The 15,192-nt window shown below is 45.5% G+C and overlaps 1 protein-coding gene across 1 annotated transcript in view; it reads left to right on the top strand.

The window, feature by feature from the left end:
• PCM1 (pericentriolar material 1) overlaps positions 1–15,192 on the top strand; it is a gene marked incomplete at its 5' end in the record, with an annotated part of 3,258,627 nt that overhangs the window by 2,729,519 nt on the left and 513,916 nt on the right. The window lies entirely within an intron of this gene.

The following is a 15,192-nucleotide window of genomic DNA, read 5'->3' as shown; positions in this document are numbered from 1 at the left end:
AAGAACAGGCATTACCAGACCATGTCAAATCTAAGCTTTTGGATGCACCTATGGACAAGGTCAATTTATTTGGTGCCCCGCACAGCAGGTACTAAAAGATGGAAGAGAAAGCAAAATCTGTACAAACAGTGAAAGATTTCTTACAAGTTCAACCTCCAAGGTTTAGCAGGAACTGGCCTCCAAGAATTGGTCCTTTCCGACTCCTCTAAGGCACAAAGAGGCAGGAATAGGCTCTAGAGGCAGAAAACAAACCAGGGGTGCCTACAGGGGTCGCCAATGGCAGGGTAACAACCAACGAGGCACGGATACAGCCACCACCACTACAACAACTCAATCACAGTGACTTGTGTGGCACCGCCTACCAGGGAACAACTAGAAGCACCCTTAGGCGGAAAGCTAACATTATTTTCAAGAAACTGGCACTGCATTACAAGAGAAAATGGATTTTGCAAACTATAGACAAAGGTTACAGGTTCCATTTCCATACTCTACCAGGAAAGAGAGGAATGCCAAACCTACCACCTACTCAAAGGACAGAAGCTCTAAAACAAATATCTCAATTATTAAGAATGAGAGCTGTGGAAAAGGTACCATCTATGGAGCAAGGGAAGGATTTTACTCCAGACTCTTCCTGGTACCAAGAAAAGAAAACAAATGGAGGCCTATTCTAGACCTGTCCGCTTTAAACACATTCCTCATTGTTCCAAAATTCAAAATGCTGACCCTACAGCAGCTTCTTCCCATGCTGGGCAAGGAGTCTTGGCTGGTAACTCTAGATCTCAAGGAGGCATACCTGCACGTCCCCATAAGACCAATTTGCAGAAGATACCTCAGATTTCTTGCAGGATCAGAGCATTATCAATTCTCAGCATTGCCCTTTGGCTTATCTACTGCGCCCAGAGTGTTCACGTAAATGCTTGGCATCAGTAATCGCCATTGCAGACTTCAGGGGATTCAAATCTATCCCTACCTGGACGACTGCCTGATACAAGCGGACAACAAAACAAACTAACAGAAGACTTACAAAGAGTCATCTACCTGCTGCAAGCCCTGGGATATACAGTCAATACAAAAAAGTCAAGGCTGATTCCATCCCAAAGAATAACCTTTCTGGGTGCAGAACTGGACACATCAAAACAAAAGGCATTTCTAACTGCAGAAAAGAAAGAGCAACTTCCTCTCTACTTCTTGGCATTAACAAAGCAGAACCATCTAACTGCAAGAAAAGTGCTACAAGCTCTAGGCTTCATGGCATCCTGCATAATACTGGTCCCTCATGCCAGGCTGCATATGAGAAAGTTACAGTGGTACCTAAAGAATTTGTGGTCTCAGCACAAGCACAGCCTAGAAACCAGAATTCCAATGATCCCATGCCTGAAGCAAGAGTTCCTATGGTGGGCTCAGGCCTGTCAATCAAACACAGGATTGCCCTTCTGCAAAAGTCAACCAAGACAAACCATCACGACAGATGCCTCAGACCTCGGTTGGGGGGCACACATGATGGACAAGTGCATTCAAGGCCTATGGACTCAAGATCAGCTGCATCTGCACATAAATCTAAAAGAAATGATGGCAGTAAAATTGGCAATCCAGGCATTCAGACCTTTTCTCCAAGAAGGCCAGTTGATGATAAGGACAGACAACACCACAGTTATGTGGTACATCAACAAACAGGGAGGCACACACTCATACCCTCTATGCCGGCTGGCACTGGACCTATGGGATGTGGCTCTGAGCTACAACATTCAGTTACAGGCAATTTATGTACCAGGGAAGGAAAACATTCTAGCAGACATATTAAGCAGAACTACAACAGATGCCCACGAATGGATGCTACATCCGGACATCTTCAAAACCATCACAAGAGAATGGGGATTACCACAAGTAGACTTGTTTGCATCCCCATTCAATCACCAGTTGGAGAAATTCTGCACAAGGACTTGCCACCCACTTGCTTGGAAAGTGGACTCCCTATCTTTCAGTTGGAAAAGCCTGACAGCATACGCATTCCCACCACTTCCTTTGATGCACAAGGTGCTTCTCAAGATCAAAGAGGAACGTCCGAGGATCATTCTGATAGCCCCAGACTGGCCAAGACAACATTGGTATCCACTGCTGAGGAGCATGTCCCGGGAACAAATATGGACACTGCCCCTGATCCCATTACTGCTAACACAGAACAACTACAACATCCTGCATCCAAACCTAAAAACTCTGCAGCTAACTGCCTGGAACATCACATAACAGCAATTAACCCAAATTTATCCCAAAGGGTTAAAGATATAATCCCGGAGGCTCATAGACCTTCAACAAGAAAGAATTATGCAGCAAAATGGAAAAGATATCTCATCTGGAGTACTGCAAAGGGGCAAGATGTGACACTGGTGAACATAGCCAACATCCTGGAGTACTTGGCGGAGCTCTTCCATACAGGCCTGTCCTATTCTTCCATCAAGATACATGCATCAGCTATTTCAGCAGAATACAGCTTGGATCCTCCTGTCTTCTCGCAAGATCCTCTGCTCAGACTGTTTCTGAGAGAAATTAAAATGTAAAACCTCCCAGGAAACCTCCATTGCCAGCATGGGACTTGAACTTTGTGCTAGAAAACTGACTCTTCCTCCTTTCAACCAGCAGCAACAGCAGAATTACAATACTTATCCTGGAAGACTGCTTTCCTGCTGGCAATAACTTCAGCAAGAAGGGTCTCTGAACTACAGGCATTAATGGCAGTACAACCCTTCCTGATCTTCCATCAAGATAGAGTGTCCATGAGAACAAATCCTACATTTATGCCTAAGGTGGTATCCAGGGTCTCTTTAAATCAGGCTATCCACCTTCCTACATTCTTCCCCAACCCACAGAACAGGGGAAAAAAGCTCTTACATACCTTGGATGTACACAGACAATTACACTACTACCTGGACAGGACAAAACAATAGAAAACTGACCAGCTTCTGGTAGCATATGCAACAGGAAAGGAAGGAAAACCAATTTCTAAACAGACAATCTCCAAATGGATAGCAAATTGCATTAGATTTTGTGACTCCTACCATGGAAAGAAAACTCCAGAGAACATCAGGCCTCACTCCACAAGGGCTACAGCCACTACCACAGCTTTCTTACGAGGAGTGGCTACCAAGGACATTATAGAGGCTGCTACTTGGACCTCCGTGCATACATTTGCCAAGCATTATAACTTACCTCTATACTCTAGATCCCGTGCTGGTTTTGCCACTGCTGTTTTGCAAGGGATCCTGACTACACCATAATTTATTCTCATTTCCTCCTCCCCTAGTTTAGCTATGGTATTCTACCCATTTGTAAAGACTGCAGATGCATCCTTGAAGGACATAGTACAGTTTTGTACCTACCATAAATGTAGATGTCCGAGAGGAATGCATCTGCAGTCAGGATTACCCACCCTCCTTCCCCTCTGATGTACTCCTAGGGTATTTACCAATCTTCAGCTAGCTTGGGGGGGGGTCTATTATGGTGTATTTGTTTGTATATATGTACATACATGCTTATTTTGTGTGTTTGCTCTCTACTATTTGGAAACTTTGGCATTTATCCAAATTTAGCCATCCAAGAGGGCACCTGGCATCTGGGTCAAGAAACACTGAGGAAAATGGCGTCGGCTGATGCCTTTATACCCGAATAACTGCCGCAATGACGTCGGGTGAAGTGCGACACCAGCCGAAGCCAGACCCAGACTTTGGAATCCGGCCGACCGAAGGGCTGCCTGACGACAGGACAACCCATTTGTAAAGACTGCAGATGCATTCCTCTCGGACATCTACATTTATGGTAGGTACAAAACTGTACTTTCTTGCATCCACAGTTGTAGACCCTGAACCTGGCAGCCTGGCTTATTCCTTGACCTCTCCTCCAGTGGCCAGCCTAAGCAAGCAAGTCCTGGGCATTATACTTGAAGCCAGACTTCCCAGCACTAGAAAATCATATGATGACAAGTGGAAAAGGTATTGCTCCTGGATCCTGGCTAAAGGAGCTGAACCAGCACAACCCTCCTTACCTCTCATTCTGGATTACCTAGCAGACCTACTTCACAGGTGCCTATCCTTCTCTTCTATTAAAATCAATGCCTCTGCCATTTCTGGTCATTACAGCACAGAGCCACCTGTCTTTTCACACCCTCTATTCAAGCAGTTCCTTAGAGGGGCTTACAACTTAAGCTGCCCAGAAGAGCTCCTACCCCTGCTTTAGGACCTTAAATTTGTGTTGGAAAAGCTCACACTACCCCCCTTTGAGCCTGCAGCTTCATTAGAGTTAAAATTCCTCTCTTGGAAAACAGCCTTGCTTCTGGCCATCACTTCAGCTAGAAAGAGTGTCTGAGATACAAGCACTCTTGGCTGTGGAACCCTTCATCATTTGTCATGCTGACAGGGTCTCCCTCAGGGCTAACCCAACTTTCATGCCTAAAGTGGTGTCCAGTGTGGCTATCAACCAATCTATTCATTTGCTCATCTTTTTCCCCAAACCTCAAATTAAGGGGGAAAGGATTCTGCACTCTTTAGATGTGCACAGACAGCTCAGATTCTACCTGGGTAGGACTAAGCCCTTTAGGAAAACTGATCAGTTACTAGTCCGCTTTGCAGCAGGGGCAGTGTGCAAGGCCATATCCAAACAAACCATTTCCAAATAGATAGCACACTGTATCCATTTCTGTTACAAACACCATGGGAACCCCCCCCCCAGGGGGTCAGAACACATTCCACTAGGGCAACTTCCACCGCTGCAGCTTTTCTCAGAGGGGTCCCTACCAGGGACATCCTGGTGGCTGCAACATGGAGTTCTATTCATACCTTCAACAAGCATTACCACCTGCCTTTCTTTTCCAAATCCAGGGCAGGCTTTGCAACCGCAGTCCTGCAGGGCATACTAACCAGCCCCAACTCTTCTTGACTGCCTCTACCCATTTCTTCAGCTTTGGGAATCAACCCAAGTGTGGTGAGCGAAGAACCTAGTACAGTTGTGTACACTTATCATAAATGTAGATGTTCGAGTGTATTCACTGTTGCAGTCCTGGTTTCCCACCCTCCATCCCCCTTGTCTCTCTCTTCCTCACTCTTTACAGTGCTATTTGGTATTTACTTTCTACTAGTGGTGTTATTCCACCATAACCTAGCTCCCTATTTGGGGGGCTCTTGACATTTGGGGCAAGAAAAACTGATGTAATGGTGTCGGCTGCCTGATTTTATACCACTCGACCTGACATCAGTCCTGGAGTGACAGCAACCGACACAGAAATACTAAGCCTCTGGTATTCGGACCAACTGATGGCTACCCCTGGCAGGATAGCCCAAGTGTGATGACTGCAACAGTGAATACACTCTAACATCTACATGTATGGTAAGCATGCACAACTGTATTTTTTGAAACATCAGAAATATAATGAAACACAACAACCTATTAAAAACCATTTAAACGCTCTAAGCAGGGGGGTAAGCCCCCTGCACCCCATACCCCCTGCTACTTAAATATACCATCTCCAGGAAAAGGGAAATCTTCTCTTTCTGCGCTGTATGGAGATTTCCATTAAAAGATCCGAAGTTTGAAGACTTCAGTCATATGGTGTTGACAATATCAAATTCCGTTTTGAAACTTTCATCTTCTGATATAGACGTGGAGGATAGTTGTAGGTCTCCCAAATATGCAACAAAATCTAGAAGATTTAGGATTTTTGTTTGGAAATGTTTAGTTTGGGTATAAAAATATTTATGTAGACTCCAGAGAATTTTTTCTCAGGTAGACAGCAAATATTGAATGTGTGACTGGGAAGAAAGAGGTACTTGAACATGTTTTCTGGTAGTGCGGTGGGTTGGACGACTTTAAGGATTCCCTGCTGGATGCACTGTTGGAGATGCTGGGTGGGTGGATTGGCATGATGAGAGAGATGATTTTTTTTGAGAGATGATGCAAAATTGGAATTGCCTAGACATGGTAAGGCCTTGCTGTGTCTAAGTATGGTGGCTGCCAAAAAAGCAATTACTAGAAAGTGAAAATCAAAATCTACACCAACTATACTAGAAGTAGTGAGTATAGTGACAGGGATAAAACAACTGCAATTGAGATCTTTGGAAAAGGGTACGAGCAAACTACACAGGAAAAAAGTGAGAATTGTGGGAACGATATATGCAGAGAAGGAATGAGGTATAAAAGAAGGCAGGACTTAAGAGCTATGTAATGTTTGACTGAAAATAATTGGGTAGATTCTAAGTGATGTATAATGTTTGCAACTGGAACTATGTCACTAAGGTTTGTGATGTAAAAAGCTTGCAACTAAGATAGTGTCACTGTGGATTTTCATTTATATAAATGCACAAATGCGTATGTTGTAAGTGATGGTTTAATAAAGATGTTTCTTTTAAAAAAAAAAAAAAAAAAAAAAGGCAGGAATTGTTATGTAATGTTTAGGTTATATGATACATGCAAAGTATATGTCTGTGAACGTGAACTTGTTAATACAGTTTGATTGCTTTTATATAAATGTACATTTGCTTGTGTCAGAAGTGATAATTCTGTTGGCTTAAAGCTGAGCTGACTGTAAAGTAACCTTTGGCTACCAAGTACTTCAGAGCTTTCCTGCCACAGAAGAGCACTACTGTTGTGGCTTTCAGGGATCAACTGTTAGCTAACGGTGTTCCGTTACTAGGCAGGTAAGTTCCCTTGGGGGGAGCTTCCACATAAAGTTTTCTGAAGACTTTGTATTTTTTTATGTAAAATAATCATTTAAAGTTAGGGAAAAGAGCTTTTAATGACTGTCATGTGACACTTTTTTACTTTTAAACGGGAATGTCTTTTTTTTTTTTTTTTAATTCACTGTTAAAGCAGTGATGTCCTTCATATTGATCACTGCTGCAGTAGCCTTGGCTGTTTAGGTTATATTCTGCCAAGGATACAACAGCCAGCCAACTTCCAAAGCTTAAGGGCACCTTCTACACGCCCAAACTGTAAAGCAGCTCAATCTGAACTGACTGAAAGACAAGTTTGGGTGCAAAGCCCTTCAGAGCTTCACTGCTGGTGAACAGTACACTCCTCTGAGACTTTTGAGGATCGACATTCGGCTTGTGCTTTTCTTTGCTAGGCAGATAAGTTCCCTTTGGAGGGAGAAACTTCTATTTTCTTCAGTTTTGGTGATTTCTTTTTCTTTTGGCTGCTCCTGTTAGGGGCTGCCACAGCGGATCATCTGTTTCTATTTCTTCCTGTCCTCTGCCTCTTGCTATGTCACATGACCTATCTGCATGCCCTCTATCATCACATCCATAAATATTATCTTAAGCCTTCCAGTCTTCCTCTTACCTGGCAGCTCTGCCCTTAACATCCTTCTCCCAATGTACCCAGCATCCCACCTCAACACATGTCCAAACCAATGCAATCTTGCCTCTCTGGCTTTTTCTCCAAACTGTCCAACCTGAGCTGACCCTCTAATATACTAATTTCTAATTCTGTCCATCGTCATCACACCCAGTGCAAATCGTAACATCTTTAGCTCTGCCACCTCCAACTGAGTCCCGTCTTTTAGTTAGTGCCACCATCTCCAACCCACTGGTACCTGTCTGTCACAAATCACTCCTGACACTTTTCTCCACCCTGCCTGCACTTTGTTCTTCACCTCTCTTCCACATTCACCATTACTCTAAACTGTTAATCCCAAGTATTTAAACTCATCCACCTTTGCTAACTCTAATCCCTGCATCCTCACCATTCCTCTGTCCTCCCTCTCATTCACACACACACACATTCTGTCTTAGTCCTGCTGGCCTTCATTCCTCTTCTCTCTAGCGCATATCTCCACCCACCTGTTCCCTGCTCTTACTACAAATCACAATGTCATCCACAAACATCAGTCCACGGGGACTCCTGTCTGATTTCATCTGTCAACCTGTCCATCACCATTGCAAATACAAAAAGGCTCAAAGCTGATCCTTGATGTAATCCCACCTCCATCTTGAATGCATCGGTCACTCCTGCCGCAGACCTCACCACTGTCACACTGCCCTCATACATATCCTGTACCACTCTTGCATACTTCTCTGCCATTCCCAACTTTGTCATACAATACCACAACTACTCTCTAAGCAGCCTGTCATATGCTTTCTCGAAGTCCACAAAGACGCAATGCAACTCATCCTCTTCCATCAGCACCTTCATAGCAAACATTGCATCTGTAATGCTCTTTTCTGGCACAAAACCATACTGCTGCTCACTAATCGTCACTGTGTTCTTCGTGTTTCACTGTTAGTCATCACATTTAGGTTATCTGCTTGCAGTAGCCCTCAGTCGACCTGATTAACAAAGTCTTGGGTCCTGCGTCAGTTGCTGTCTCATCTTCCATGACGTCAGGTAGTCAGGGGTATAAAGCATGCAGCTGATGCCATTACATCAGTCTTTCTTGCCATGCGGTGCCCGAAGCAGAAGCAGTTCGCAAGTGCCGGTCGGCCGACCGACTCCTGAAATTTTCATTTTCGAGTTTCAGAACCGAAGTCTTCAACTAAGCTAAGTACCCCGTTGGGGAAACTTTTTCTTGCTCTAAACCGATGTCATTAAAGGTCAATGAGTGTATTTCTTGTGGAAAGCAAATACCTCATAAAGATTAGTACAGCCTCCTAGATTTAGTAGGCATTGTACCTCTAAAAGTTGGTAATTTCTTGCCACTTCCAGGCCTTCTCAGTCCAAACCCAGAACCAGCAGAACACCTAGGCTTCAGTACCAAGGTACTCACAGGGCTAAGCAGTGGGGGGCTCCCCCTTCCAAAGCAGGGAGTGGTAAGACCCCCCCCCCAATCGTAAACTGTCTCAATGACTTAACTTTAAGTCTTCCAAGCCCTGCACAACTGACTGTTCCCTTAGGGGGAAAAATTGCCCAGCAGGTAAAAAATTGGGAATGGGTTTTAAATATAGTTTCCCAAGGATACAGATTCCACTTTCACTCCTTAACACCCCCAAACGGTTGGCCAGACCTATCCCCAAATCAGTGGGCGGAGGCTCAAAAGCAAATTCTTGCTCTCGTAAGCATCAGGGCTATCCAACTATCCAACCTGTTCCAGAAGAGGAACGGGGACACGGTTTCTACTCAAGACTTTTACTGGTACCCAGAAAAGACACCTCCTGGCGTCCTATACTGGACCTCTCCATCCTAAATACATTTTTGGTGATTCCAAAATTCAAGATGCTAACTCTTCACCAACTGCTTCCTATGCTAGGCAAAGATGCCTGGTTGGCAACACTGGATGTAAAGGAAGCTTGCCTGCACATCTCAATAAGGGAATCCTGCAGAAAGATACCTATGCTTTAAAGCAGGAAGCATGTACTGTCAGTTCTCTGTACTGCCGTTTGGCTTATCTACTGCACCCACGGTATTCACAAAGTGCCTAGCTCCAGTAATTGCATTTTGCAGGTAAAGAAATATCCAAATATATCCTTACCTGGACGACTGTCTAATTCAGGCTGAAAACAAGGACATACTATTGAATCATCTGGCATTTGTACAGAAATTGCTAACTTCCCTGGGGTACACTATAAACAAAAAGAAATCACATCTTGTACCCTGCCAACAAATTGTATTCCTGGGAGCGAGCTTGAACACAACTTCCTAGATGGCTTTTCTCATGCCAGAAAAACAAGTTCATTTGACAGCCTACTTCAAACTACTGGCCATAAAGACCCAGATATCTGCAAGGAAAATACTGCAAGCCCTGGGGTTCATGGCCTCCTGCATTTTACTAATTCCATATGAGGAAACTACAATGGTGTCTAAAAAGCCTATGGTGTCAATATTCTCAGGATCTAGAAGCAATGCTTCCTATCATTCCTTGTGTACAGATAAAGTTGCTTTGGTGGGCAGACGCCTGTCACCAAAACAAGGGACTGAAATTCACTCTATTCCCTGCCACCCAAACCCTAAAAACAGACGCATCAGACTATGCATGGGGGGTTCACTTGGCAGGGAGGTGCATTCAGGGCAAATGGAACCCAAGTCAAATGCACCTGCACAGCAATCAGAAAGAAATGTTAGCTGTACAGAATGCTCGGACAGCCTTCAAGGAACACATCCTTCCAGGACAATTAATGGTAAAGACGGACACCACCACTGTTATGTGGTACATATCAAGAAGGGGGGAACCCACTCATACCCTCTCTGCAGACTAGCCATGGTTCTGTGGAACACAGCCTTAAGATACCAAGTGCACCTACAGGCTCAATTCCTACCAGGAAAGCTAAACACACTGGCAGACAATCTAAGCAGAAATCTCATGGACCCACACGAGTGGAAACCGGAACCAAAGATATTCAACATGTTGAGAAACAAATGGGGAGCCCAGATATAGACCTCTTTGCCTCTCCCCAAAATTACCAGTTGAAACAATTCTGCACAAGGACTCCCCACAAGCTTGGAAAGTGGATGCCCTGTCCTCCTTCAACTGGAAAAAACTATCAGTTTATGCCTTTCTCCATCTGCCTCTTCTCTCCAAGGTACTACTAAAGATAAAATGGGACAAACCAAGGACGATACTGATTGTACCAGACTGGCCACGCCAACACTGGTACCCCCTTTTGCACAGTGTGTTACTGCTAGCACCATGGCACCTGCCTCAGACCCCTGTCCTGCTGTCACAGCAGGAGGAACAGATTCTGCACCCACAGCTTCAAGCCCTGAACCTGGCAGCCTGGCTAACTACCTGATCTCTCCATTACCTTCACTCAGTAACAAGTGTTGGATGCCATTCTGATGGCAAGGAGGCCTAGTACTAGGAAATCCTATGCTGAAAAATGGAAACGATTCCATTCCTGGAACCAAACTCGGGGGGGGGGGGGGCACAGCAGCGCCCAATTTACCTCAGATTCTTCAAAACTTAACTGAGATGCTTCACAAGGGCCTTTCCTTTTGCTGCATCAAAATTCATGCCTCAGCCATTTCAGCTCATTACAACACAGAACCACCCCTTTTTTCTCATCCACTGCTGAAGAAGTTCCTCAGAGGGGCCAAAAATTTAAGACCACCCAGAAGAGCCCCTACTCCAGCCTGGGACCTTAACTTTGTATTGGAAAATCTCACTCTACCTCCTTTTGAGCCAGCTGCCAATGCAGAGTTGAAATTCCTTTATTGGAAAACAGTCTTCCTTTTAGCCATCACTTTAGCTAGAAGGGTGTCTGAATTACAGGCCCTTATGGCAGTGGAGCCTTTCATCATTTTTCATGTGGCTAGGGTGTCCCTCAGGACCAATCCCTCCCTCATGCCCAAGGTGGTATCCAGTGTGGCCTTTAATCAGTACATTCATTTGCCAACCTTCTTTTCTAATCCACAGAACAAAGGGGAGAGAATTCTGCCCTCCTTATTTATGCACAGACAGCTTAGATTTTGTTTGGACAGGGATAAACCTCTCAGGAAATCTGAACTGCCGGTTGCATTTGCTGCAGGGGCAGAGGGGAAGGCCATTTCAAAGCAAACCATTTCTAAATGGATAGGCCATTGCATTAATTTCTGCTATAAGCACCATAGAAAGCCTACCCCACAGGGGATTAGACCACATTCTACCAGAGCTGCATCTACCTCTACAGCCTTTCTCAGAGTTGTCCCTACCAGGGACATCCTAGAAGCTGCTACCTGGATTTCTGTACATAACTTCACCAAGCATTACCATTTGCCAATTTTCTCTAAATCCAGAGCTGGCTTTGCCACTGCAGTCTTGCAGGGCCTTATAGCTGGTCCTAATGCTGTCTGATTTCCTCCTCCCATCCTTAGCTTTGGGAATCAACCTAAATGTGATGACCAACAGTAAAACACAAAGAACATAGTACAGTCGTGTACACTTACCATAAATGTAGATTGTTAGAGTGTATTCACTGTTGCTGTCCTAGTTACCCTCCCTCCAACCCCCTGACTTCTATTGGCTATACCTCTATTCTTGCTTCCTATGTTTAAAGCTTTTTGATGTACTTGCTTTTTTTTTTTTTTTTTTTTTTTTTTTTGGAGCTGTAACCTTGTATACATAATTGCTTCCCATTATGGGGGCACCTGACATCTGGGACAAGAAAAACTGATGTAATGGCGTCGGCTGCATCCTTTATACCCCTGACTACCTGACGTCATGGAAGATGGGACAGCAACCAACGCAGGACCCATGACTTTGTTAATCAGGCCAACTGAGGGCTACTGCAAGCAGATACCCAAATATGATGACTGCAACAGTGAATACACTCTTAACATCTACATTTGTGGTAAGTGTACACAACTGTACTTTCTTAACCTAGCTTCCTTTACCCTTTCCCATAACTTCATGCTGTGGCTGATCAATTTTTTTCCATCTGTAGTTACTACAGCTCTGCTCTGAAAGTTATTTTAAAGCTACTAGTGTTATTTAACTGTCTCGCAAGTATAACTTCCTGTTGATGTTTTCCATGTCTTTTTTTCGTCGTCTTAGGGTCTTGGATCTGAGTGGGCAGCATTCAGCAGACGGATCCAAGGCTCTGACTCCTCCCTCTCCCATATTGCCCTGCTGCCCTCTAATCCCCAGATCTCATTTGCCGTGCTTCCTGTGCAGACATGTGTCCTCTGGCTGGTTAAGTAAAAATTTCTATTTTTTTTCTCTATCTAGCAGGTTTTTTTTTCTTTCTAGAGTAGTTAGGCTAGTGTTAGCATGTATGATAGTCCTGTTGGTTTTAAAAAGTGTTCCTCATGTGGTCAGAAAATGCCTTATTTCAGTATGCACAAGGAGTGTGTATACAGCTTGGACGCTCCGCACCTGGAGAGTGTGACCTTTGTGCCGCATTTAACCCCAGGGCCATACCAGAGCACCGCAACAAACTTCTTATAAAGGATCTGGTCTAAGGGGAGGCCCTTCATTTCCTACTCGAAGAAGACTCCTTTCCAACCAGTTCTCACCAAGAAACTGTCGCGGTGTGATCCCAAGTCTGCAGATCTGATCCCAGCCTGGCCCGCCCCAAATCCGAGATCTTCAGAGCCGAGAGCCACGGAGCAGTCCTCTCTGGATCCAGTGCCCCTCGGATCTGACCAAGGGTGAACCAGCCTCAGATCTAACCGGTTTGTTGGATCCATTCACTGAGCCCATTAAGCCTTCGGATCAGACAGGGTTGTTGGATCCAATTATTATCTTGGAGTAACCTGCCATCCCTTCCACCTCAAAACAGGGGTTCCAGTTGGCTCTGAGGCATCAGCTCCATTCCCCAGAGCCTGGTAGTAGGTCGGGGAGGTCTCCCTCCAAGTCTACCCCACTCCTCTTCCTTCTCAAGATCTTCTAGGAGTCTTTTGCCCTCAGACATGGGCAGGATGATGAGTTTTCTCAAGGCCCAGATAGAGTTGGGACTTGTGGCTTCTCCTGCCCATCCGGCCAGGGGAACCCCCCCCCCCCGTTTCTCGTTCTCCTCATCAAACCTTGGTGGGTTTGGATTCTAGTGAGAATCCGGCGAGGCCTAGTATTCCCTATTTCTTCCACCCACCAGGGACCCTGGCTTATTCTGGTCCTCCACCCTTGGAGTGGGGTGAGCCCCATGCCAGAGTGGTCGACATCGGCTCTGTGAGAAGGGGGGGGGGGTCTGATGCCATTTTTTCGGACTGATCCCTTTCTGTCTGCGCTTCGGATTTCAATAGCTCTGAGACAATATCTTTTGTGGGTCGGCGGCTGTTTTCTGATGCATTCCTCCTCTCCAGAGGACTTTTCCTTTGGATGTGAGGGATGAGCCCACTTCCAGACTATCTCACCCTTCCGCGTGGTTGAGAGGACCTTCTCCAGGTCTGGAGTTTCCTCTGCCGCACCTCCAGGTCCCTCCCAGCCTCTCTCTACCTCAGCTAGTGAGGCCTTACATCCTGTTCTGGGTCAGCCCTCCCGACTGAGCCATCCAGGGGGTCTGTCTCTCCTTTGCGCATGCCCTCCTGCCCCCTTAATACCCAAGGTTCTGCAGAAAGCGCAACACTTAAGGGCATCCCTTATCATTGCCCCTTTCTGGCCTCATCAGTTGTGGTTCCCCTTCATCAGGTCTCATCTGAATTAACCGCCATGGATACTGGATCCCTGTCAGGATCTGATTTCACATTAGTTGGGGCTTCCTCTCCCAAACTTTTGGACCCGCATGGTTTCTTCAGTTCCGATGATCATTAAACAGTCCAGGCTAGCATCCACCATTAAACGCATCATTCTGGCCTCCCAAAAACCCTCTACTAGAAAACTCTGCAAGAGTAAGTGGAAAAGGTTGTCAATCTGGGCCAGGAGCAGGAATCCAGATCCCTTTGCTGTTTTGGTTTCAGGTATACTGTTGTTCTTGTCCTCCCTTTTGCAAGAGAGAGCAAGTTTTTCCACCATTAAACTGCAGTTGGCTGAGATTTCCAATTTTCATGAGAGCTATGAATCCACCTTTTCACCTAGGCTTTGTAAGGCCTTTATGAAGGGTGGGGTCTGCTTCGGGCTCCAGTTAAGGACCCTTTGCCTCCTTGAGACCTCACACTGGTCCTGCAGTCTTTGACTAGGAGTCCATTTGAACCTGCTAGATGTTCATCGTGCATACAGCTGCAGTCATAACAGATGGGTTATCCTGCCGTCAGGTGGGTCCTCGGTCGGCCGAATTCCAAAGTCTAGGTCCGGCGTCGGTTGTCGTCGCTTCTTCCCTGACGTCAGTGCAGGGGTATAAAAAGGCAGCCGGCGCCATTTTCTCCAGTCTTTCTTGCGCGTGGTGCCGAAGCAGAAACAGTTCGCAAAGTGCCGGTCGGTAGCTCTTGAGATTTACGAAAGTATTTCAGCCAAAGTCTTCTTGAAAGCTAAGCACCCCGTTGGGGAAACTTTTCTTGCCTCAGACCGATGTCAGACAAAGTTAATAATTGCATTTCATGTGGGAAGCAAATACCGCATAAGGATTTCCACTCTTTCTATATACCGTGCTTAGGCACAGACCACGACGTCTCGGCCTGCCGTTTTTGTGCTAGATTCAATAAGCGCACTATTAAGCGTCAGGCGGAGTTCGCCCTTCACTTTTTGGCAAAATTTAATTATATTATGTCGGATACTCAGACTCCAGTTTTGAGCAAAAAACGCAAAGATAAGGACCGACATACGAGGTCCGCACCACCTACTGAAACCACGCTAAGGCCGACTACCGATTCTCCGGTACTCAGCGAGGCACCTATGCAGTCCCGGAGTACCGATGACAATGCATTACC

This window comes from Protopterus annectens, chromosome 2.part1, assembly GCF_019279795.1.
Source record: "Protopterus annectens isolate FY-2018-M chromosome 2.part1, PAN1.0, whole genome shotgun sequence".
NCBI classification, from domain to species: domain Eukaryota; kingdom Metazoa; phylum Chordata; order Ceratodontiformes; family Protopteridae; genus Protopterus; species Protopterus annectens.
The sequence above is the reverse complement of the archived record's forward strand: the minus strand, read 5'-3'. Positions and strand labels throughout refer to the sequence as shown.